Raw genomic sequence first — 24,155 nt, 5'->3', positions numbered from 1 at the left:
GGGCAGTCACTTTTCTACGGGGAATTTGTACCCCTCCTAATATAAGCAGGATATAAGGGGGCAGTCACTTTTCTACGGGGAAATTGTACCCCCTCCTAATATAAGCAGGATATAAGGGGGCAGTCACTTTTCTACGGGGAAATTGTACCCCCTCCTAATATAAGCAGGATTTAAAGGGGCAGTCACTTTTCTACGGGGAAATTGTACCCCCTACTAATATAAGCAGGATTTAATTGGGCAGTCACTTTTCTACGGGGAATTTGTACCCCCTCTTTTAACTGGGAATTGACAGGCAGTCATTTTTCTACGGGGATATTTTACCCCCTGCTTAATTGACGTGAACTGAAAAGGGCAGTCATTTTTCTCTGTAGAAAATTGACTGTACAGTCATTTTTCTACGGAGTCCAGATTCCCCGTCACGAAAACGGGGAATTTGGACTGCGTAGAAAATTGACTGTACAGTCACTTTTCTACGGAGTCCAAATTCCCCGTTACACCGGCTCCATTCATGATGATACAAACACGTTTTACTGAATAAAGGTGACGACGATGTGTTGAAGAATACCAATATTCTGGCAACGCAGGGGCAGGATTATATTGCAAGCAGCTGAATGCATCAACCACGCATACTTCGCTCGCTTAAATTTCGACGACAGCACGACAGGAGTTTCTCATCTGGGTCACTTGTTTGTTTGAATATCCTCCAACTATGAGGACTATGTAATTATTTGTGGATTAAATCCAATAGTGGTGTTTTGATACATTTAGCACTACATATTTATGCCATAGCGGCGATACTAAGTAAACATTCCACTTTTAATAAGTAATAAAATTGTAATAACACTTAATCTATTATAGGCATCCTGAGGAGAATTAAAAGAACAGCAATGCTGATCAAAGTTGTAAACATCCTTGGAAATGTCTGTACATTCCTTTTTGACACCGGCCAAATAATACAGAAGGTCGTTCGGGATCTCTGAGGACAATGTTGGAAGGGTGATAAGTTCATGAAAACCCATGTCGCCATCAATTGGAAAACCAGCATTCTGCGCTATAGCCCGACAACGTAATTTCCATTGCAACAGACTTTTCCAAAGAGTTATCATGTCCAACTTTTCCCACTCCTCCTGACAAGCTTTCCAGAGGCCATTGAGAGTGCGTGGACGTCTCTTTCCTAAGGCCCGTTTTAGGAGTCCAAATGCACAGAAGTCCATGGGTGACCCATCTGGCGCCTTGACCGGAATGTCGCTGTAAGGAATTGCACGGATGCTAGTTTCCACCTCCATTCGCTGTAAGAACAGACGAGTCGAACGGGAGGTATGGCTGGATGCTTTATCTTGGTGCACTCAGACCTGGTTTTTGCCACCCCCCCCCCCATACAGTGCCGGGATATCTATGTTATAAATGGGTGTTAAAACCTCATCCTGATAGTACGTGGAGTTCACCTTCACATTATTAGCTACAAGGCGAATTGCTAGCTTGCCATAGTAGTATATTTTATGCTATGGACAGTGCGAGAAAGGAAGAGCATCCCCTCAAGCAGCTTTGCTACACTTAAAACTTGCTTAACATGAGCATATGAGTTTTTGAGCAAGTGTGGAATCTTGTCTAATCCAAGATTTTTGTAAAAATGCCCTCGGGAATTTTTCAGAAAGGAAGAGAATTTTTCAGAAAGGAAGAGAATTTTTCAGAAAAGAAGTGCCCCTCAGATTGATTTGTCTACACTTACAGAAGGCACTTTTGTGAGATTGTTGTCCATAAACTTGTCAAAAATATGCCCCTCTTGGCCACACTTAAAACTAGGCTACCCACACCCATACACACCTACACCCACCCACACCCACCCACACACACCCATACCCACCCACACATATTTACTTCCGGTTTACTTCCGGTCTACTTCCGGTCTACTTCCGGTCTACTTCCGGTCCACTTCCGGTTTACTTCCGGTCTACTTCCGGTCCACTTCCGGTCTACTTCCGGTCTACTTCCGGTCCACTTCCGGTTTACTTCCGGTCTACTTCCGGTCCACTTCCGGTCTACTTCCGGTCTACTTCCGGTCTACTTCCGGTCCACTTCCGGTCCACTTCCGGTCTACTTCCGGTCCACTTCCGGTCTATTTCCGGTCCACTTCCGGTTCAAGTTCAATTGGACACCAGGCTCATGCATATCTAGTACTAAGACTCTCTAGAACTGCTCTGTGACTCTCTCATTTCTCACATCATAAATATATGATTTTTCACCTATGAGAATGACACTGCATATGGTATCATCGGGTAAAGCCTCGTGGAATTCACAGATAATTTTAATGTTTGTTCTATCATTCACTACAACCTGTTTTCTTTTCGAAGTGTTAATTACAAACATGGGTCTCCGTTCCTTGAATTCATCTGGTGTGTAGTACAGGTCTGTATTCCCGGTAGTGACCCTTTTGAAAGCCGAAAAAGCTTCATATAATTTGAGAAAATCATCCTTGGACATGTCTAAATTGTAATTTTCTCTAGGAAAGACCTCATTTCTGCCATTTTTAAGATATATGTTTTTGATGTTGCAGTTATCAAATCTACTTGAATTTTTTTCCTGATTGTTGTGTCTCATAGTCTGAAACAGTACCACTACAAAATCGGGCATGTCAAATTGTATGCTGGAGAATGAACTTGTGGCATCAAATTCATAATAAGTACCAGAGGCAGGCTTCTGTACGCATTGATATGTGTAAAATTGAAGAGGAACCTGTGGATTTTTTAGGATATCTGCTTTGTATTTAAGAGCGTAACTGGCCTCATATTCAACAACCGGGATTCTTAACTCCATAGTCTGAATAATGCATTTGCCTGCATCTGGTAAGGTATTAGGCAAAGCTTCCCCCGTAGGGTTTAATGTGCTATACCTCATCAATGCATTGTTATCATTTGCAGCTCTTCTAAATGTAATTCTTAACCCACCCTTCCACATGATATCTTTGTAATCCGAGAAGAATCCTGGCAACAGGCGCATCGGGAACAGCACAGTGTGGTTCTTAGATAATATTTTATCACCAGCCTCAAATCCACCTATTTTGTAGTATGAAGCCTCTGTTTTGGATAATTTTAGAGTGGCCAAAGCTGTGGAGGTAATGCCGGGATAATCCACTCTGTTTATAACAACACCATGCTTTCTGATCTCAATTTCAGAGAACAGATGCGGCACAAAATTGTCTACCAATCTTATATTTGAATTTGCCAGATAATCTGTTCCATCGAGCTTTACAACATCAAATTTGATGTATAAATCTGCTCTGTGGGGGTGTATAAAGCCGTCCCCTACATCAAGATCAACCTCTATTTCTGTGTTGGGTTGATTTAAATTTGCAAATGTCCTCCTGTTTGGGGGGAATGATTGTAGCTCATAACTTTCAATATTTTCCATTGTATGTATTTTTATTTAAATATTAATCTCTATGATAGCAGTTGTTGTGGCTCCAGCAAAATCAACTAATTCTTCTTTTTCATTAGTGACCATCAATTCAATGTAATCTATTCTGTTGTGACACACGGGAAAATATAATGTTGGGGATGGATTGTAGATGATGGGCTCCATGAATTCGGAATTAGGTTTGAATGTTGCAATGATGCCAGTTTGTTTGTGAGTACCTATGCCATTTGATTTGGTGATCATACCCTCGGCCACATTACAGTGAATATTCAGAGTCTCTATGGCCAAGAATTTAGGTATATTCATAGCAGTGTGTTTGATGGCCGGTTCGAGTTTTGTGTTGTTCTCAAAGCCTAGCAGCTCTCCTATAGTACCCAGATGCACTGTTTCTGTAGCAGATACAATCTCTACTCTGTGAGTGACAGAATTTTGACTTAACACTACACCTCTGGGTAATTGAGCATTTAGAGTGGACAGATTATACTGCCCTGGAGTGATGACAATTTTTTGATCCCCTACTGCAATTGTGTTGTTGTGGTGCGTAATATTAGGGATCAGGTACATGCCGTAAAATGCTCTGAGAGCTATTGTTTTGGGATACACTATGTCATCATGCAATTTGAGTTTCAATATTGAATTTTGGCTGGTGAGATGGAATACCCCCATGATGTTTCAGATACCACAAGGCCTTTTGAAAATTTTCAATTGATGGTTTATTTATTTGAGACATATATCTGAGAACAGATAAACACAAATGTCCGCAATTAACATCTTTGAAATTTTGTATACGGGCATTATTGTAATAAAGATTAGCTGATTTTAGATATTTTATTAAATTTTCAGGTGGAACACCTCCAAATGAATCAAACACAAATGCATCATCGTTTAAATATTTAAGATAACAAATCCAGTGAGTGCCCTGATTTTTGTACTCATCCAAATTAACAATGCCACACTCTTTGTTGAGTGGTTGTTCTGGTAAAGAATCAGACATGTACACACCCCTAAAATGTTTGATGCCCAGTGGCTTGATTAAAGCTTCAATATCTTGGTTTGTAAGCGACTCTTGTTTTTTTTAAACTTATTCATGGCTCTCTTAACACCTTTGCCTTTTTTCTCCATGGCCAGGTTATGGCGCCTCTGCTCATCTAATTCTGCCCTATTTTTCTTGGCATCTATTACTGTTTTTGCTATGGCAGCTGATCCCCCAGCCAAGCTCCCCACAGCCCCGAGAGCAGCTAAGATGGCAGGAATAGTAAATATGAAACCCCCCACATGTGATTTTTTTCTAGATTGCTGTAATTTTTTTAATTGGGGTGTACTAAGCAACAATTTCATACCATGTCCCTTTGCAAGACAAGAGTTTTTTTTCTTGCGCTGCTTTTTGGTCAAAAGGCTGTCAATAGTTTTAAGAGATTTAAGACCTGCATAAGGTATTTGATACATAACACCCTTGGCCTTCATTGTAGGTTTATTATATACATCTTCACAGCCCCCACCCCAGTTTTTGTTTGGTGCTCATAGCTATGGTGGTTCCCAATGCCGCTATTTTTTCACTCAAAGAAGCATCTTTGCTTACAAATCTACCAAATGCAGCCTCTTCTAATTTCTTGTCTGCAACATGTCTCTTGTCAAGATCGGAATGTGTGTTGTATGCTATGTCATGGTCTCTACAAGCAGCATCTAGGGGATTAACACCAGGATCACCTCTGTTTAATCTATGATCCAGTTTTGTACCGGGACCACAATACTGATAGCCTGGAATGTGTAGTTCAAATGGCAGCTTGTTTATAATGTCATTAACCAGGCCCCGACCCTCAGAAATATTCCAAAATTTAGGTGGTAGAGTATTAATAATTTTTATGAGATATCCAATCCCCTTAGGGTCATTCACTATAAAATTAGACAATTTTGTGCTTATCATGTCCATAATTCCAACTTTTTCATTGTAAAAATTGTGGTTGCCAGCATTTTCCTCCCCAGCTATCACCAATAACCTATCTACAAGTTTCCTGACATCATCAACCCACACAAATTCTTTAGGCAGAGTATTGTATTGTTTGATTCCACTGCCTGTCTTGATCTGTGACCATATGGGCTTGATTAAATTGTTGTATTTTGCCCCACTGCTCGACTTGACTCTTTTTTGTGTGGGATCATTGTTCTGGTACAGAGCATCTGATTTTATTAATATTTCTTTGTAATGTTCATAATCTTGATCTGTATAGCTGCCAGGCCTCTTCCTAGTCATCAGTTCCCACAACCCAGGTGTGCCGGGGTACTTAACAAAAGCACCTTTTTCTCCGAGACGAGATTCTGAATAAACAATGATATCATCCCCCATAAAAGTTACTCTGAAATTACCAATTCTATGTATGATGCTGCCATCAAGCTCTGTGTCGGCATATAAACCAAAAACCTCATCTTTATTGTCTTTAGGTGTGGTTAAATATTTTTGAGCAAGAAGACCCAATTCAATAGGATCCTGACTAGCCTCAATTCTTCTAGGAGCAACAGGACTAGGTGTATGAATACTGGAAAGTGGGGTGAATGGATAATCTAATATGTTCCTTGCAGCTACAGGCACAAGCTCTGTGATCAAATCTTGATTTTGCTCTGTAACAGTTTTGATATTCTTACCTAAATTATTAATAGCATCAATGACAGGCTGTTCTGTTTGTTTATGTTTTTCATAAATTCCACGGTTCTCTGATTTCCATCCCTTAAATCTTTTTACAAGATAATCTCTTAACTTAAGATCATCAATGACTGGTCGTTTCATGGTTGTTTATTTATGTCTCAACGTCTAGAAAATCGTTGATTTTATTTCTGTATTTGCCAGTATTAGGTGTTCTTGTCATATCAATTGTGACAAACCCATAACTGTCCTGGTTCCAGCACCTGCTGCAAAACTTGGAAAAATTATTGTAGCTCAAGTCCCCACCTACATATTCATCATGTATGTGTTTGAGGTTGGTATGATCTTGATGAAACACACATATAAAATTGCTGTTGTCTCGGATCAGTTGCTTCGGAATTTTAGAAAAAGTCTGTGCCAGGTAGAAGCAGTCAATGTTTTTGTGTCGGCCCTGTGTAAAGAAATTTCTAACCTTGTTTTGATTATCTAGTATAATGTCATCAAACACAACAACAGAATTATCGAGACATTCATGAAGTGGCTTAACATCTGATTCAAAAGTGGCAATATCCAATCCATCATATAGCTTCATCAGCTGCTGATATTTTAATTGTTCCAAGCTCTTTGAGAAGATATACAAGTGCCTGTTTTTCCAGTCTAACCAGTTGGGTGCCAATAAAAAATTATCAACCATTAGTGTAGTTTTACCACAAGCCGATGGCCCAACAATAAGACATCTAATATTATCAGGCAGCAGCACTCCATTTCTCTTATTCTGTTGTTCAGGTTCTGGCAGCCTTTTTATAACATCCCAGGTGCTCATATTATCACTTTGTTTGCATCGATCCAGCTGTGTTCTGGAAGTCCTAGCCATTTGACAAGTAACTTGTTGCCTTTTCTGCGGATGATTTTTTCTATGAGATATGTGTCGGGCTGTTTAGTTTTGCTGAGCTCTTGTTCATAGAACCTGCCTTTGAGAATTTCTCCTCGGTGATCTTTTATTATATAAGTGTTAAGGGTCCCGGGTTTAACTTGAACCACTGTAAATAATTCGGTGCTCCAGTTTCTTGTAAAACCTCTTTTGAATAAGTGCTTATATTTGCTGATTCTTACTTGATCACCCACCCTGAATTTGGCCCTTCTTGTTGTTGGCTGGTATCTAGGATAATAAACAGTGCTGATCAATTTTTGCTCATCAGATGAAGTTACTTCAGAGGGTTTCATGTTGATTGTGGAATGGACCGAGTTGTTATATTTATGTAGAAGTTCTGGAAGAATATTAAGCCATTTATAATTACCTTGCAGTGTGAATTGTTTATACATAAGATTTTTTAAGGTTCTGTTGAATCTCTCTACAATAGAGGCCTTGAGATCACTGTAACTCGAGTAATGTTTTATTGCCTGGCTTTTAATAAATTGTTGAAACACAGAATTATAAAATTCTTTGCCATTATCTGTTTGCAAATAGCGCGGTGATCTTCCTGAATGATTGATGATTGTCCTGAGGGCTTCTGTAACACATTTTCCAGTCTTGGATTTGAGTGGCACAGCCCAGGCAAATTTTGAAAATGTGTCTATCACAGTGAGTAGATACTTGTAGCCCTTGTTGATTTTGTCTAAGTTTTTCAACTGCCCACTTGACAACTCAATCAAGTCGCTCTGCCATAAATCATCTATGCCTTTTGTAACTACTGGCAGTCTCTTATAATTATGTCTGGCTTGTCTGTGTAATTCATCAACAATAATTTGTCTAGACATAATATGTAAACAAGAATATTGCAACTATGGGGTGTTCAGCAGCTGAGACTGCAGGATTTTCTAAATATAATTTGTCCCCTATTTGTATTTTAAATTCCAGAGAGCCATCATCTTCAGTATAGGCTGTTTCTAATGTATTGGGATCTGTAAAATCCTCTAACTCTACACTGGTGATTTTTGGTTTGTTGTCAGCATTTGTTATTGATAAGGTGGGGTAGTGGTGTGCCTGTGGCTGATGCCAATATTTGATCTTGATTGGTCTCAATGTGCCCCCAACAAAAAACTGGTAATAAAATTGTGCAGGGGACAGCATATATATTTTGCCACCTGGTGTAAATGGAGAATCATATTCTTTGTTGGGGATGCTGTACAATTCAAGAATTACTGTATGTTTTGGATTCTCGATTATGCCCGTTATTTCTTTTTCTGCTGTAAGCAATCTGCTTGTTACAGATTCAAGGTGCTCATTGATGGTCCTAACAACATCATCATGGCCTGGCTTGATCTTTATGTCCACAGCAAGTCTCTTGTATTGTTGCACAATTTCTTGAAGCTGGGTGGCAAAAACAGACAGAGCATTTGCTTGATTGGATTCCATGGTCCCTAGCTGTTGCTTGATATTAGCTACAATTTGTTGCAAATTTTCAACAACTGCCAATTTTGAATTTTGAGCAGTAAGATCATGGACCTGTCTTCTGATATCCTCAAACAGGGCATGCAGTTCATTAATATGTTGATTAGTTGGTAGAGTGGCCACTGTCTGAGTGAGATGTTTGATCTCTGCCTGGATATTCTTGATATCTTCTGATTTCAATATCCTATTCACTGCCCTCTTAATATTTTTAAGTTCCTGTGATGTGGGAAGATTTGAAACAGTATTCTGCAAAAATTCAAGTGCCAATTTCACATTGTTTAATTCAGATGCATCAGCCACATTTTGCATAGCATCTTGGAGCAGGGCTATATCTGCCTGAGTGGGTGTTGATTGTTGTAAAATTTCAAGTTTTGTTTGAATATCATCGATCAAATGATGAAAATGAGACAGTTCAGATTCGGTGTTGAGGTTTTCAAGCTTTGTGATTTGGTGCTGGACACTGACAAGTGTATCTACAATCCCAGGCAATCTGGATTCTAGTACATTTGCCAAATCACTTTGTACTGCTGCTATTGTACCCTCAAGATGGGTTATGGAACTTTGAATTTTTCCAAAATCTTCATATGTTTCAAGTTGCAGCTTGATGTTTGCAACACTCCGAGTTATTGCATTCAAAGCATCAGAAGATGGCAAGTTGTTCATAAAATTTTCAAGTGTCTCAATTTTTTCTTTAACCTCGGCTATGGCATTGTTCAGAGGATCCAGGTTAGGTATCTGGAGTGATTGAATCTGTTCTTTTAGAGTGGAAATCACTAGATCAAAATCTTCTTGTGATTTTATGCTTTTGACAATTGTTTGGAGCTGTACCTGGACATTATTTATCTGCTCTTCCAGTTGCTGTTTCAATTGCTCAGAGTTGGTGGCCTGGGTCTTAAATTTGGCTTGAAGAGCTGCAACAGCTTCTTCTAAACTTTGAAAATTATCTAATGTGGCCAAATCAGTATATTTCTGAAGCAATAACTTGAGTTCTGAATCAATTTTAAGAAGAGGGTCCATGCATTGTGATTGCAAATTTGTAATTTCTAATTGAAGACTGGCATTGAGTGTGGTCTGTAAAGCTTGTAAATCACTTCTTAATTTCTTGACTCTGACATCAAGCATCAGAATCTCATCACTGTGATCTTCATGTCTTGTATGGCCAAATATATCATTAGGCATTTTCTTTTACTGGTTATTTATTATAGAGTATCTGATTCTTAATTCTATAAAAAAAGGTATAAGCTTGTCATAGGATCCAGGGACCTCAATATATAAGCAGTCACCAGCAGAAACAGTATAAACAGTGCCAGAAATCATGTTTGAGTGCTTAATTCTATAAATATTTCTCCCTACTGAAATTTTAACATCACCCTCAGGGGTTGTAATAAATTGCAATTGCCCACCTACAGGTAATTGGTAATGATTTAAATTATTGTTAAATATGTACAATGTTTTGCCTGTTTCATCATCATTATCTGTAAGTATGCTGTTCAGATGAATAATTAACAAGCCACTCAGTTTAGACATTACAGATTGTAAATCAGGAGAGGGTTGTGGTGTGGGCAGGTCCATAATACCTTGTTTCTTGAACCCAAATAAGTTCATAGGCATGTTTATTTATTTCAAATCATGCTCTGTAATTAGGCATTGTTTGCCATTTTTCAAATCACAATGCCCCCAAGGTAGAGTATGTGTGCCACATGACAAAATGCATCTCTTATCATCATGTGGGTCCAGGGCCACTTTTGTTACAATATTTGAAGTCAACAAGTGATTCTCACTCTGAATTCTATTTTCTGATGTTCTGATTGAACTCTGTGATTTGATGCAATTTTTGTAATCTTCAAATACAAGCTCTTTTTCAACAGTTACTCTGCCAATGCCCTTGGCCTTTTTGGCAACAGCACCACTACATGTTTCAAAACTGTACATCTTGGCTCTTAACCCAGCAAATTCCACAATAACATCACCAAGTGTCTCATCTTTTAACTTGCCAGGCACCTTTTTGTTGTGGTGTTGTTGAATCTTTGTATGTTCACTGGTATCAAAATATTGAAACAATTCAGGCTGTGACATATCTTGATAAACATCTTCTGTTTGAATTTCGAGAATAAAACTATCCGTGTCCATGTACAATAATTTTACACGATCACCATAAAAAGGTTTCAGCACATCATAATACAATATTAACATATGTAATTTGGACAATTCCAATATCACAGCCCCTACATAAATAGGTTTATCAAACTTGATCTTTGTTTTCATCATGTTGAAAAGTGCCATGTACTCATCATAAATTCTTCTATAATTGAAGTTGGGCTTTGCAACCAATTTTTTGCTCAGGCTGGGGTCAGTAATTATTTTAACATCGGTATGTTTTCTGACATTTTCAATTGTTTTGCCATACACTGAATTCACCATCAATTTAAACAAGCCCTTATCAAATTGGCTCTTTGCAGATGTTCGAAGCTCCGTGTTTGTATCAATGTATGGTTTCAACCATCTTGAGTGCCTGAACCTCAAGACTTTGCCAACTTTGGTCACTTGGACACCATGTTTCATCAGGAACTGGAGGTTTTTATAATATATGACATAACCCTGTTTTGGCTCCAGTGTCATCATGAGCTTCTTCTGTTTAGAGCCAGGTGGGCACCTAACCTCGGGAATTGGGGGCAGATCAGAAAATTTATTGTGCAAATAATCTGGAAATAACAGTTCAGTCTCTAAGAAGAGGCCATATTCACTGTCATCAAAATTCTGAAGATCTTCAATATTGAAATCTTCAACCCATTCAAGCCCTGCATATGGCAATTTATCCATCATAGCGTGACCATAGAGGTTGTTTGCATCCCCATAAAGTATATAATTTGATGGCCGTGCTGGATCATAATCAGGCATATACTTGTTATTTGCTCTGGCATATCTCTGGGAACATTGCACCATCCCTCCTCTTATACATTCCTCTATAAACAGATACTTTTCTTGATCGTGGATCAGATCCAATTGCATTTTGGTATTGAAAAACGTTGCGGCCCATGCTAGGCCCGGGGCACTGTAAAAATACACTGGGTCCAGTCCATAATTTTGCATGGAAGATTTTCTGAATGCCTGCAATATATCAGCTAAGAGGGTCACATCAAGTTTCAAATAAGCCATGTGATAATCACCAAATGTCTTGCATTTTAAACTCTTCCACATCAACTGAGCATGGTGATAATCTTCATCAGTGATTCCAGATCCTCTGATTTTGCTGTAAAACTCTTCTTGTGGTGGCAGGGAACACTCATCAAATTTAGAAAAATCTGTAACATAGTCATATGGATATACACCCTTCCGCCTAATTAATTTCAGCTCCTGATCTGGAAACGAGGCACGTGTGATTTTCAAGTCATCATCAGATAATTGAGAGGCCAGTGTATCCAGGCTAGCAGATAAAAATCTGTAAGAATCAAGAAATCTTATGTGAATAGGAACACCATCAACTTTAATTATCTTGCTAATAGATATATATTTCTCGTCATTTTCAGCTAAAATATTTAAATTCTGCTTCTCAAACCCCTCGTACCTGATTAGATGATGGAAATCATAATTGGATGCTCCGTGGCAAAATATGGGGATAAATTTTGGTCTCTTGATCTTAATATTACAGCTACTACACAGGGCCTGTTTATATCGACCATCTGTATGAGAATGGTGATGAACCTTGATATTTGTATCTGAAAATTCAGAATCACATACCGGGCATTTTTCTGCATTGTTGAAATCCTCAATCTGATCCTCTGTTAAAGGCAACATAGGTTTTGATATTAATAAGATGTTAGATGCTATGTCACGGCACACATTTTCTATTCTATGTGCAAATTCTTTGATGGCATTTGGTCCCACGTATAAGTATGGCTCACTAGCTACACCATCCCGTATAACCACACAACAAAAGCTGGAAGGTTCATGTAGCTGGTATGGTGTAATTGATGATTCTTCTGGATCTGGGCTACAGAATGCAAGAGATTTGAGATTCGATTCGAAATCACAGACAATATATGCTGGGTGTTCCAACAAGGCTTCATACTTTTTGAATTTGCAATTTTCACTTGGATTGGGCATCACCATATGAACAGGTTTATGGTTGCCACAGTATTTCAGATGCTCAATTAACTTGTTTTTAGCAATTTCTGCATTTTTTTCAGGAACCCCCTTTACCATTTTTTGACCATCAAATACAGTCAAACATCTTCTGCACAACTTGAATATTCTATTAGATTTGTCTAGTTGTGTTCTCACTAAAGCTTCAAGATTATGTATCAGAGTATAATGGCATGTATCATCTCCTTCAATTAAGAGCAGATCAATCGGAATAGCAGATTCATCATCAATTGTACTAATTCTGAGAGGTGCTATCGGGCAATTGCCAGTGGAATAAATAAAAACATTAATAGATAATTGTTTGCCATTGATATGCCTGGCCTTTTTTTCAAATTTATCAATATTCTGAACTGACATTGGATATTCCAAACCCTCCATTACATCGTCAAAAAGATGTTCATGTTGTTTGTAATAAGTTATTCTCTCAGGATTCCTTGAAACTGGATACAAAGCAGCTAATATACACCACAAAAAGCATTTCTGGTCGGTGTTTTTTATATTGACCACGGCTCTTTTGTTTTTGATATTAGCAGGCAAAGGCACATAAGTGGATCCTTGTAATGGAGTGAATTCAGAAATATTAACATAGAGCTTGTGTGATGAACCGCATAGGGTCCATCCAGACTCTTTTGCTGCAAATTCAGAGTGTTTGATATTTAATTGATCTATCAAATTGCCTATTATTTTGTCTGAATTTGAATTTGAATATACAGGTACAGTTTCTGTTATGTGGGGCTGTGTAAATTTTGTGCCATTTGGTTTCTTATATTGTACAAACAATTTGAGGGATAGCTTATAAGAGCCATTTTGTGCATTAAGAATTGCGTGCAGATCAGAATTTATACTGTTCAAGAAATTCTCAATGCCGCATCTTAGCTCTGATACAAACTGGTAATCCCTAAGTTGGGCATTAAAACTGCTACGGGTAGGTTCATGGCGTGGCTGTTTTGCTGCTCTGGCATTAACAGGTGCTTCGTGCCTTCTTTTCTGAGCAGATGTGGATGACTGTGCAGAGCAAGTATCTTTATGTTTATATGTGAAGTATCGCATGTTATATTTTCTATTGCATTTGGGGCAAATTTTTGTGGGAGTTTTGTATTTGTCCGGATTACAAATTTTTTGATGTCTGGCCCAATTAGAGCTAAATATATTTTTATTGCATTGATTACAATATTTTTGATTCGGCATTTTTGTTGTTGTTTATTATATACAATTTCCTGGGTTTCAATTCAAAATTCTATGCTGGATAAAAATATCAGTTGGGTTCAACACTGTGCTGTGTGTGTGTGTACGTGTGTATGTGTGTATACACTTAATATTTTTGGCTTTGGTATTTATATACAATTTCTTGGGATTCAATTCAAAACTTTATACTGGATAAAAATATCAGTTGGATTCAACACTGCGCTGTGTGTATGTGTGTATGTGTGTATGTGTGTGTGTGTATGTGTGTATGTCTATGTGTGTGTGTGTGTGTGTATGTGTATGTGTGTATGTGTATGTGTGTGTGTGTGTGTGTGTGTATGTGTGTGTTGATATTTTTGGCTTTGGTATTTATATACAATTTCTTGGGTTTTAAATCTAATCTCTATGCTGGATAAAAAATATCATAAATAGGCCACAACTTGGCCACAAGTAGACCGGAAGTAGGCAAACCGGAAGTAGACCGGAAGTAAACCGGAAGTGGACCGGAAGTAGACCGGAAGTAGACCGGAAGTAGACCGGAAGTAGACCGGAAGTAAACCGGAAGTAAATATGTGTGGGTGGGTATGGGTGTGTGTGGGTGGGTGTGGGTGGGTGTAGGTGTGTATGGGTGTGGGTAGCCTAGTTTTAAGTGTGGCCAAGAGGGGCATATTTTTGACAAGTTTATGGACAACAATCTCACAAAAGTGCCTTCTGTAAGTGTAGACAAATCAATCTGAGGGGCACTTCTTTTCTGAAAAATTCTCTTCCTTTCTGAAAAATTCTCTTCCTTTCTGAAAAATTCCCGAGGGCATTTTTACAAAAATCTTGGATTAGACAAGATTCCACACTTGCTCAAAAACTCATATGCTCATGTTAAGCAAGTTTTAAGTGTAGCAAAGCTGCTTGAGGGGATGCTCTTCCTTTCTCGCACTGTCCATAGCATAAAATATACTACTTGCCATTATAGCAGTATCCAGCGATGATCATGAAACCCCGTGGAAAACTTTCCTGGCATTCTCGATACAATGTTTGATAATTATTTTTGTCGCGAGGGCGGTAGTAAATCGCGCGGGGTTTGTGACAGTCACTAAGGTAGACATGTGCTTCGTCTAATGTCACCACATTTTTCCATCTCTCCCCTGCAAGATAGGTCTCATAGAGCTTTCTAGCGTTCGTGCGACGTTCCGCAATGTGACGAGGCAACAGCTTGTGAACTCGCCGCTTATGCCGCATTTCTAGTTGCAGGTCCTTCTTGATTATGGTGTTCACTGTTGACACAGACATTCCCAACTTACGTGCGATACTCCTTTGGGGGGCAGGGTTACCACCTGACACAAGGGCCTTCACTTTTTTCTCACTATGTCCGGTATACGACTCGTAGCTGCTCGTGGATTTGCCTGTTTCTTCCCCTGTGGAATTAGGCCCAGTCGGCCTTTGTTTTTTTTGTTCAATACCGCACCGATCCCGTTCTTCGATATTACAAAACCACGCTTCTTGCACATTCCTTTGATTGCCGAATAGCTATATTTAGCATCGGAAAGGGCTGTCATGTAACCCTCCCAGTATGGTTCAATTTTCTTCGGCATCGTTGTAGGTAAATGGACAACACTCTGCACACGCGTTCTCGGTACTGACGTGACTCAGCATGCACCGTTTGGACGGACTGACGTTGATAACAGCGCCGCCAGCGGCTTTCAAAATCGTCACCAGAGATCCCGAACAACCTTCTGTAATTTTGTTCAATTTCATCTCAAACTCAGGGTATGTAACAAGGAAATTATTATAAATAGGACGACAAATCGAAAATAGTAACAAATTGTTGCTACTGTAACAGATAGTGTGTTTCATTAAGCTGATATAAACTTGGAGTCTCGAATAATGATTGTTACAGATAATGCAAAAAAGTTTGTCATTGCTTACGTAGAGCTGGATTTTTGCTATAATTTAAATAGGGATCCCGACCATTGTAGTGTACTCAATGTAAAACGCACCCGGGAACCCTTCACTACAATGCCACAACGTTACACATTACGCTACAGGGGAGGACAAGTTTTGAATACAAAATAGCCAATACTATAAGGCAATGCACATTTATTTCAACTCTGTCAAAATTAACTAAATATTATAAAACGTACATTTTTCTTATATTACAGTTGTGAGTGGATTTCGAACTCAAATATTGAGCTAGACAAACCTTTTTTAAGCGTTATTATTAAATACGTATATAAAGAATAAAAACTCTCCCTCCTAATCTTAAGCATTTAACTATTCAGAGAAGTATTTTGGCATTTTTCCTAACCAAAAGTTCTTCAACTGTTCTTCTTTTAGTCCGCATTTTGTGTGGTAATATTAAGTAACACGTTGAAAAAAAAACAACTAATACTTCAATATGCCCCGAATAAAAGCCCAGATTCTTCTGACACCAAGCCGCACAAACGCCCTCTTGATCGACTCTAGTGAAGGAAACTATATACCCTTCATTCTTAGTCTAATTATTACATCCTTTGTGGTCATTTTAGGTTTTGTTATTTCAAACGACACTGACAACACATGTTACTTGTAACCACGGTGTGAAAGAGACCTTGCGAGCATCTTCGCTGCGAGTTTATAAACAACAGCTCCTTCCACTCACCATTTTTGTCCCTTCTGGGCAAGGTTCAGCACATCCCACTGCGCAGCCTCGAGCCCCCCCCCCCCCCCAATGTTAACGATGTTGGGGCAGAGCCCCTCCAAATAATTTTGCTTAAGAGGATCTACTGTATTATTTTGCTTCTCTTGTAAAGTTGACTCTGTATTGTACCACATGAACTTAACTTTAAATACACATTTGAAATGTTCTAGACCATCAACTTTGGGGGGCTGAGATCGCTAAACCATCAACTTTGGGGGGGGGCTATGACCGGAGACAGCAAAACACATGACTCTTTACTATATACTAAGTATATAATTATGAGTATTGTTAACATTTTTACTAAAAAGAGTTTCAAAATAACAAGGTGATCTGACAATTATACCATGTATGAACATACCCAGTATGTTGTTTAGTGAATTCTGAACAATTTGAGGTCGTAAACACGACTTTCAGGCAATATTGATATGTACGATATTTAGTTATCCTCAAAATCTCTTCCTCTAGTCCAAAGAATAAGGGTAAAATAATTCTAAAGTCTTTGAGTTTATTTAACACTGGCTTGCAGTAAAGTACGCAAGGAAAGCTTATGAATGATCTGTATTGCGAAAGCGGGAACGGCTATGATCAAATGCATTATTGCTAAAGCACAGCGTGCTATGTGTTTTTTATTATTGCAAAATTAAATTTAAGAAGTAAAATATTGTAGCAAGAACAAAAAAGTATAACCATATTCCTGCGATTTGTGTTAGCATTTATGTAAATAATTAAATAAAACTGTTAAATATTGTAAATACTCGTTATTTTTATGGATACGTCAACACTAAGGTTATTTGCACCTGTCACCTGTCATTTCTTTACAAGTCTGTTGCGGACACTGATTGACGCCTTTTCTAAAATTTTGAATTATTCTCCTTATCAGTGCAAGAATGGTCTGGAAATCACTAGGAAACTTATCTACACTATTCCCAGCCATGAATTTGGCGGATATAGGAAAAATGAAGCGACGGTACGTTGTTCGGAATGCAAATTAATTGTATGCTGAAAACATTGCAGTACCCATACAAAATGTCGGAGTTATCAAAATGTATTGAAAAGTGACAATATTGGTTCCGTTTTATTTGAGTTAGTATATCTCGTTTCACGTATATCTTGTAAAACAAGAAGAAACATATTGAGATTTGAAAATTGTAATATTTTGTAAGTATCTTCGAGTTGTATTTTACTCATTTGATTGCTTTTTCAGCGAGTCAGCAAGATTTTGACTGAGAATTTTGGAACAAATTGTTCCTTTCTAAGCCCATATAAGTTGTATGATTTCAATTCGTTTTGAAAAATATGTTGAACGTTTTTGAAAACTACGTTGAAAATTTTGTGAATGATGAGTTCATTTTTTAGTTCCTTTATTATATGACAAAATTTTAATAATTTTGGGAATAATATTTTGGTGCATTTGCTTCAAGAGTCTAAGCGTGTACTTCTGTGTCATTTCCTCTAATGTTTTTAGTTTATGTAGTTTTAGTTTTAGTTTAGCTAATAAAAATGTCCTCGCGCGGGACATTTGTGCTACTATGAGGGCACGGATGACGGAGGGTTAAAACACACCCACGCCCTCGCCGGGACTCGAACCCGAGACTTCCGGATCAAAGCGAGTTGAGTCGACCACCCAACACGCTCGGCTACCAAGGCCGTCATAAAACTGTTAGGTTGGCCTCTTAATGTAAATACATAGCCTACATTTCATTAAAAATGTTAATTGTTATCTAAAAGAAACAAATGAGCAGACACAAAAGAAGACGTAATTTTTCTTTTTAAAAAAGGGAGGGAGTGAGTCATTCATTAATTTATTTCAGTGATCAGAGCCACCCCAATAATTTTGACAAGTCGGCGCCCACGAAAGTTGAGCTGCCTAAGAATAACCTACAATATGTTTCTGGAATCTGGAGCAGCGAGTAGGCGGAGCAAAGTAGTACACGCTACTGCAAGAGGCTGGTAGCTGCAGCTGCATTATCTCCTCCATGTACTCACTTCCCCTCTCACATGTTAGTTGGCCGTTGCGCAGGGGACTTGTTTTCGTTCACCTGCTCCGTAGATTCCCGGGACAGAGTGCAATCACATTTTTATTTTCCGTACGAATATTTCTTCCAGTTCGGGTCATAATCTTGCTCCTATGTTTAATTGAATAGGTTAGGCAAGTCAGGCTTAGCGTTTAGAATTTTTGTTTGTCACGTAATCTTATTTGACGAAGGGGTTTGTGTTCTACGCAGGCGTTAATAAGAATTTCAGCAGATTCCTTTCCTCTAATTATTCCCCTTGTTCTTCTACCCTAATCCTAATATATTTGTGAGCATTAGAACTAATGAAAAAGGTTTGTGGATTAAATAATAACTTGATTGTTTATAACTAGACCGGATTTTTAGGTTTCTAACCTATTTTTTTCCTTTGGAAGTAAATAAGAAATAACAAGTTATGTCAGTGTTTCATTAAGAAACGCAACAACTGATGAAGTTTTATAGAGCCTAATATATATATATATATATATATATATACACACGTATATATATAGAGGAGGAAGGGGACAAATATGGAATACCATTATATCTCGCCTGGTAAGTGCTGCACTCTAGCAAGAACTACGTGAAATGCTGGGCAGTGTCCCTCACCACCACAGGAAGCAGTTAGTTTGCATCTCGAGGTTGAACAAGGCGCGTTAGAACGATTGTTGTGGTTCCCGCCCAAAGTGAAAAGTTTGGAGGTAAGTACCTTTTTGCCTTGTGCTTCTTATTAGTACACAGAATGAAAATACATGGTATACAGTTTTGTAGCATATCAATCAGACGTTATTCTGGTATTTTTCGTATATTGTTGAGGCGAGTTTAAATACACTTTTGGCCCTCGATACTCGAAGGTAACAGTGGCTCAAATATGGAATAGTAGTATTCCATATTTATACCCCATTTATGTACAAAAATTATTAACGTGGAAGCAATGAGTTTGTTGTTCCTAAAAGTTTCTCAAACGAATCAAATGGCTCTAAGTGAATCGGATTTGCATCGTACATTGTCAATTGTATTAGAAATTCTAGTACCTCAAACGGTACATAGAATTTCATGCAAAAATAGTGTCTTCTCTCTCCGCTGGAAGGAAAGCGGATTGGTATGTTTGTTTCTTGTGTGTGTGTTCATTGTTAGCCAAAATAATGATTTACAGTCTTCGCGCAGCGCACTACAACTGACTTCATTGTCAATCCTACTGTACGCAACACCGTTGACTGCACATGCCTATCGTTTATTGTTAACCAGATCGATGATTTTCCATGTAACTCAAAATAGTTTTATGTTGACATTAATGTACATTTCTTTCTTGTTTCACAGGTATGTCGACGAAATCCAAATCCCAAAAGATGTCACCACGTAGAAAGCAATGGGATGATACTGCAATGCAGAAAGCTATTCAAGAGGTGCGAGAGGAGAGGATCGGCTTCCTCAAAGCATCGACAACATTAGGAGTTCCACGGTCTACATTATTTAGGCTTGTTAAATCCGAATTACCAGCACATGAAGCGATAAAAGCGAAACTCGGTCGGAAGACAGTTTTGCTACCACATCTTGAAGAGCAATTGCTTCAATACGCAATGCAAATGGAGAGTAAGTTATTTGGCTTAACGCGAAGAGACTTACGATACACACCTTTTTTATTATATAGGTAATTATTGATTGCAGAAAAGCTCTCATGCTTTACGCTGCCAATTTCGCAATACACACTTTTTATATAGTTAATGAGTAATGTTATTATTACCAGCCAAAACATAAACAATATGGAGTTTTAAAGGTTGATAAGTGAAAGAAAAAGGAAACACACATATATTTTACCCCAGTTTATTACCAATATTTACAAATTTAAAAAAAACACCCACCAGTGGCGGCTCGTGGTGATCTAAAGTGGAGGGGCGATAGCTCACAAATTTGCTCTATTGAATTGCTTTATTTTACTTCGCCTTTTGTGCCACATTTGGCTAATTTGCGAAGATGGGGATAAGTGATATTATGAAATTGATGAATGGACACTCACAAAATCCATGCCCAGGTCGGGATTCGAACACGGGATCCCTGGCGTCGTAGCGCGATGTGCTAACCACTCCACCACGGGGGCCGGCACAATTTTGCTCTACTAGTAATGCTAGTTTAAATGATGAATTTCGTATAACAGCCAACGTGATAAGAAATTGATACGTTCGTGTTTACCGAATATCATGTTTTACACGTTTTAAATTAATAATTATTTAACAGTAATGCAAAGAAGATGGAAGAAGAAATAGAATTCTAAGAGATTTAGTCGTTTAACAGAGGGGGAAAATTCAGAAGGAGGGATATTAATTTTTACACAACTTGATAAGCACAATGACGAATATTTACGTGAATTGATCGTGAAAATTTCTAGTAAAAAGTTACAAAGAAAATGTCTTCTGTCCAACATGACTAATAGATATGTGAAATAGGGCACCAAAATAAATATCTCACTGGAAAGGTGATATCTGCTATACCAGAAGCTCTAAAGTAAAAACTTCAAACTTACCAGAAATCTACAGACATGCTTGTAAATGAAATTTACCCTTCTGTCCTTCAACGCGAAATTTGCGAGTGAACTCACGATCACCCTTCTTTGACACTTGTTCTAGATTCAAATTTGGACTAGATTTTTTGTTTATTTTTTCATCTGGTAGAAAAACTTCGCAAAACAATTTCTCCACACTGTTCATCGCGACAAATGCACAACTACCGAAAAAGCTTCACTTCACTTTTCCATGGAAAACGAAGAGTCGTTTTATTGCTTCGGGGTTGCCAGACAATTTTGCTAAATTTTAAGAAATTTGTAGTTTACAGGTTCCTGTAGCGACTCTTGGTGAGTTTAGATGACGAGTCTTTAATTTATTTAACATCCGCCTTGAAAAGAAATTGGAGAATTTTGTCACATTATCAGGATTTTTTTCAAACGTGCTAATCAAAACATGTATTTAAATCTACATGATGTACTCCACATCATTGTAATCCAAATGTAATTTTCACTAAATTCAGAAAAAATACAACGCATATAGCTACACGATAATTTTGCGTGTAACAAGAATCTATAGCCGACTTCCGTGGCTAGCATACCGGATTACATAGCCAGGGCTCCTGGGTTCGAATCCCGGCTTGGGTATGTGTGTTCTTTGTGAGTGCCCCTCCATCAATTTCATTATACCATCATCACTCATCCTCATCGTCGGGATTACCGAAAAGTAGCAAAAAGCGATGATAAATAACAAAAATCATGCAAGAGTCTGTACTTTTTCAGTTAGCGACATTTTCTTTCCTCGTTGGAAATTGCGTTATTTATTGCTCTACTCTTGTCATAAATGAATAAGATTATGGAATACAGAATAATTTTTTTCAACGGTTGATAATTTTCTTTCTTACGTTAACTTCATTGCTTCTGACAACTCTTCATTGTTTACCGTTCTCCGGAGAGAGGGCCAGTTTTGCCTAGGGGGTGGGTTTCGGACGACAAACCCTCCGTCCTCCCAGCCAGAGATCCCGCGCGTGTTATTCCCTCAGTTCCCTCGCCTTTTACCCCTCGCGACCGCGACTGAGAATGCTCTACGTCTCGTAAAGTGGGAGGACGGCGCCCAGCCAGATTTCTCTCGAAGTTCCGTATTCCCCCGCACGGTGACGTGCAAACTTTGCAATTGTCGCGGAAGAATGAATACAGAACCGACTAACCAACGATCTATAAGCAATGGAATATTTGCAATTCAGACAATGTAAAAGCTAACATATAAATGTTAATGTAATGTTTGTTCACTTGCGGTTGCACACGGCAGTGCGGCGTCCGTATCGTTCTTATGACCGGCCGCCCCTGCCACCCACACCCACACACCCACACACACACACACACACACCCACACACCATCACACACATACGTGCATATGCTACCTTGTGGGGACTCTGTTAGTGCACATACACTGTGGGGACCGGGAGAAATCACAGTCGTAGTCTGATGTGTTTGTTGAAATTATGTGACAAATAACACAGTAAAACTATAAACTCCCGAAAATTAAAAGTAACCTACATTGTGAGCAAATTATACAAGAAAAACGTTTCCTATCCTTGTGGGGACACCAGTACCCACAAGGCCTGTGAAATCAGGTGGCCTCGGGTCCCCACAAGGTCCATTAGATTCATGAAAATTTGCACATACACTCCATCCACACGATTGATTCTGTACAGACGCTGTGGGGACCGATGTGTAAATAAGTTTGAAAATGTTACCCTGTTGGTACTTGAGAATAAAAGAGAGGAAATACTTTTAGTCTCTGTCAATTTTTGCAGTTTTTGTCGTTTATGATAATTTTCATAAAAAAATCGTAAATACTTGTCCTGCAGATAATAAATCACTGGAAAAGAGAAACAGATGTCACATGAAATAGGAGACATCTGACGGTGGATGTAATTAAATGACTGACAAATAAAGTTAGCAAAATAATTATACTAACGAGTGTTGTGCTATTTTGGGTAGAAATGCAAACTTCTGTGTTTTAACATCAAGACAAAAAGTAAAAAGCTACATAGCACGCGTATTACAAATAATAATGATAATAATAATAATAATAATAATAATAATAATACCACCACCATGTGATATGATGTGGAAATCTTGCAGAGGGATGTAGGACTTGAAATTGATTCAATAAAGTTCCGAGTTTGATTATTTTCTTCCAGTGTCCCTTCATCAATTTCATTTAATCGTCACGATTAACCCAAAAATCCAGAAAGATACGATGCAAAATGTGATAGATGCAAAGCATCTTTCATTGTTCTCACAAACTATTTTATTTTATATACATTTCGAATCATGCTTTGCTTTAAATGTTAATTTTTATCTAAATTCAATTAAACATTACAATGCTGACCAAGGTATTAAACAAGGCTCAACACTATTACTAAATTCAATTAGTTAATAATTTAAAAAGTGCTTTTACAAGGGATATAACTTCTGATGGAAAATGGAGTAGTGTCCCTACAACGTTGTTATCTTCCATTGAAGAAATATATAGTGCGCTCAAGGGTAGAAATTTTCCAAGCGGAAGCGGGAGGGGTGTATCATGGACAAAGTCAATATATTTTTCAAGGAAGCTAAAATGTAACTTTACACGCCATGAAAATACTAACAGTAACTGTTATTATTATTATTGATTTATGTACATTTCTAATTTATGATAATACATTATTCTTTTATGCATTATTTACATCTCACAAATTCAATCAATTTACTTTATGTGCTCGGATGCTTTGAAATAAGGAAGTCATGGCTTCAATTCGCGATAGAAATTCGATATACGTTTAAGAAACTTTTCGCTCCACAAGCTTACCTTTTTGTTGTTGAAGTGTATTATGTGCTCACAAGGTATATTACTGCCGATCCAAAGCGAGTAGTGTCCCCACAAATGATATCCTCTTTTGAAGAAGTGTATGATGTCCTCACAAGGCTCATTACTTCCGATACAAAGCGAGTAACGTCCCCACAAGGTTACTATCTTCTGTTGAAGAAATGTATGATGTCCTCACAAGGTTTATTACTTCTGATGCAAAGTGAGTAGTGTCCCCACAAGGTTACTATATTCTGTTGAAGAAGTGTATGATGTCCCCACAAGGTTTATTACTTCTGGTGCAAAGTGAGTAGTGTCCCCAAAAGGTTACCATATTCTGTTGAAGAA

The sequence above is a fragment of the Lepisma saccharinum genome, chromosome 13 (genome assembly GCF_977018435.1).
Source record: "Lepisma saccharinum chromosome 13, izLepSacc3.1, whole genome shotgun sequence".
Taxonomy (NCBI): Eukaryota; Metazoa; Arthropoda; class Insecta; order Zygentoma; family Lepismatidae; genus Lepisma; species Lepisma saccharinum.
The sequence above is the reverse complement of the archived record's forward strand: the minus strand, read 5'-3'. Positions refer to the sequence as shown.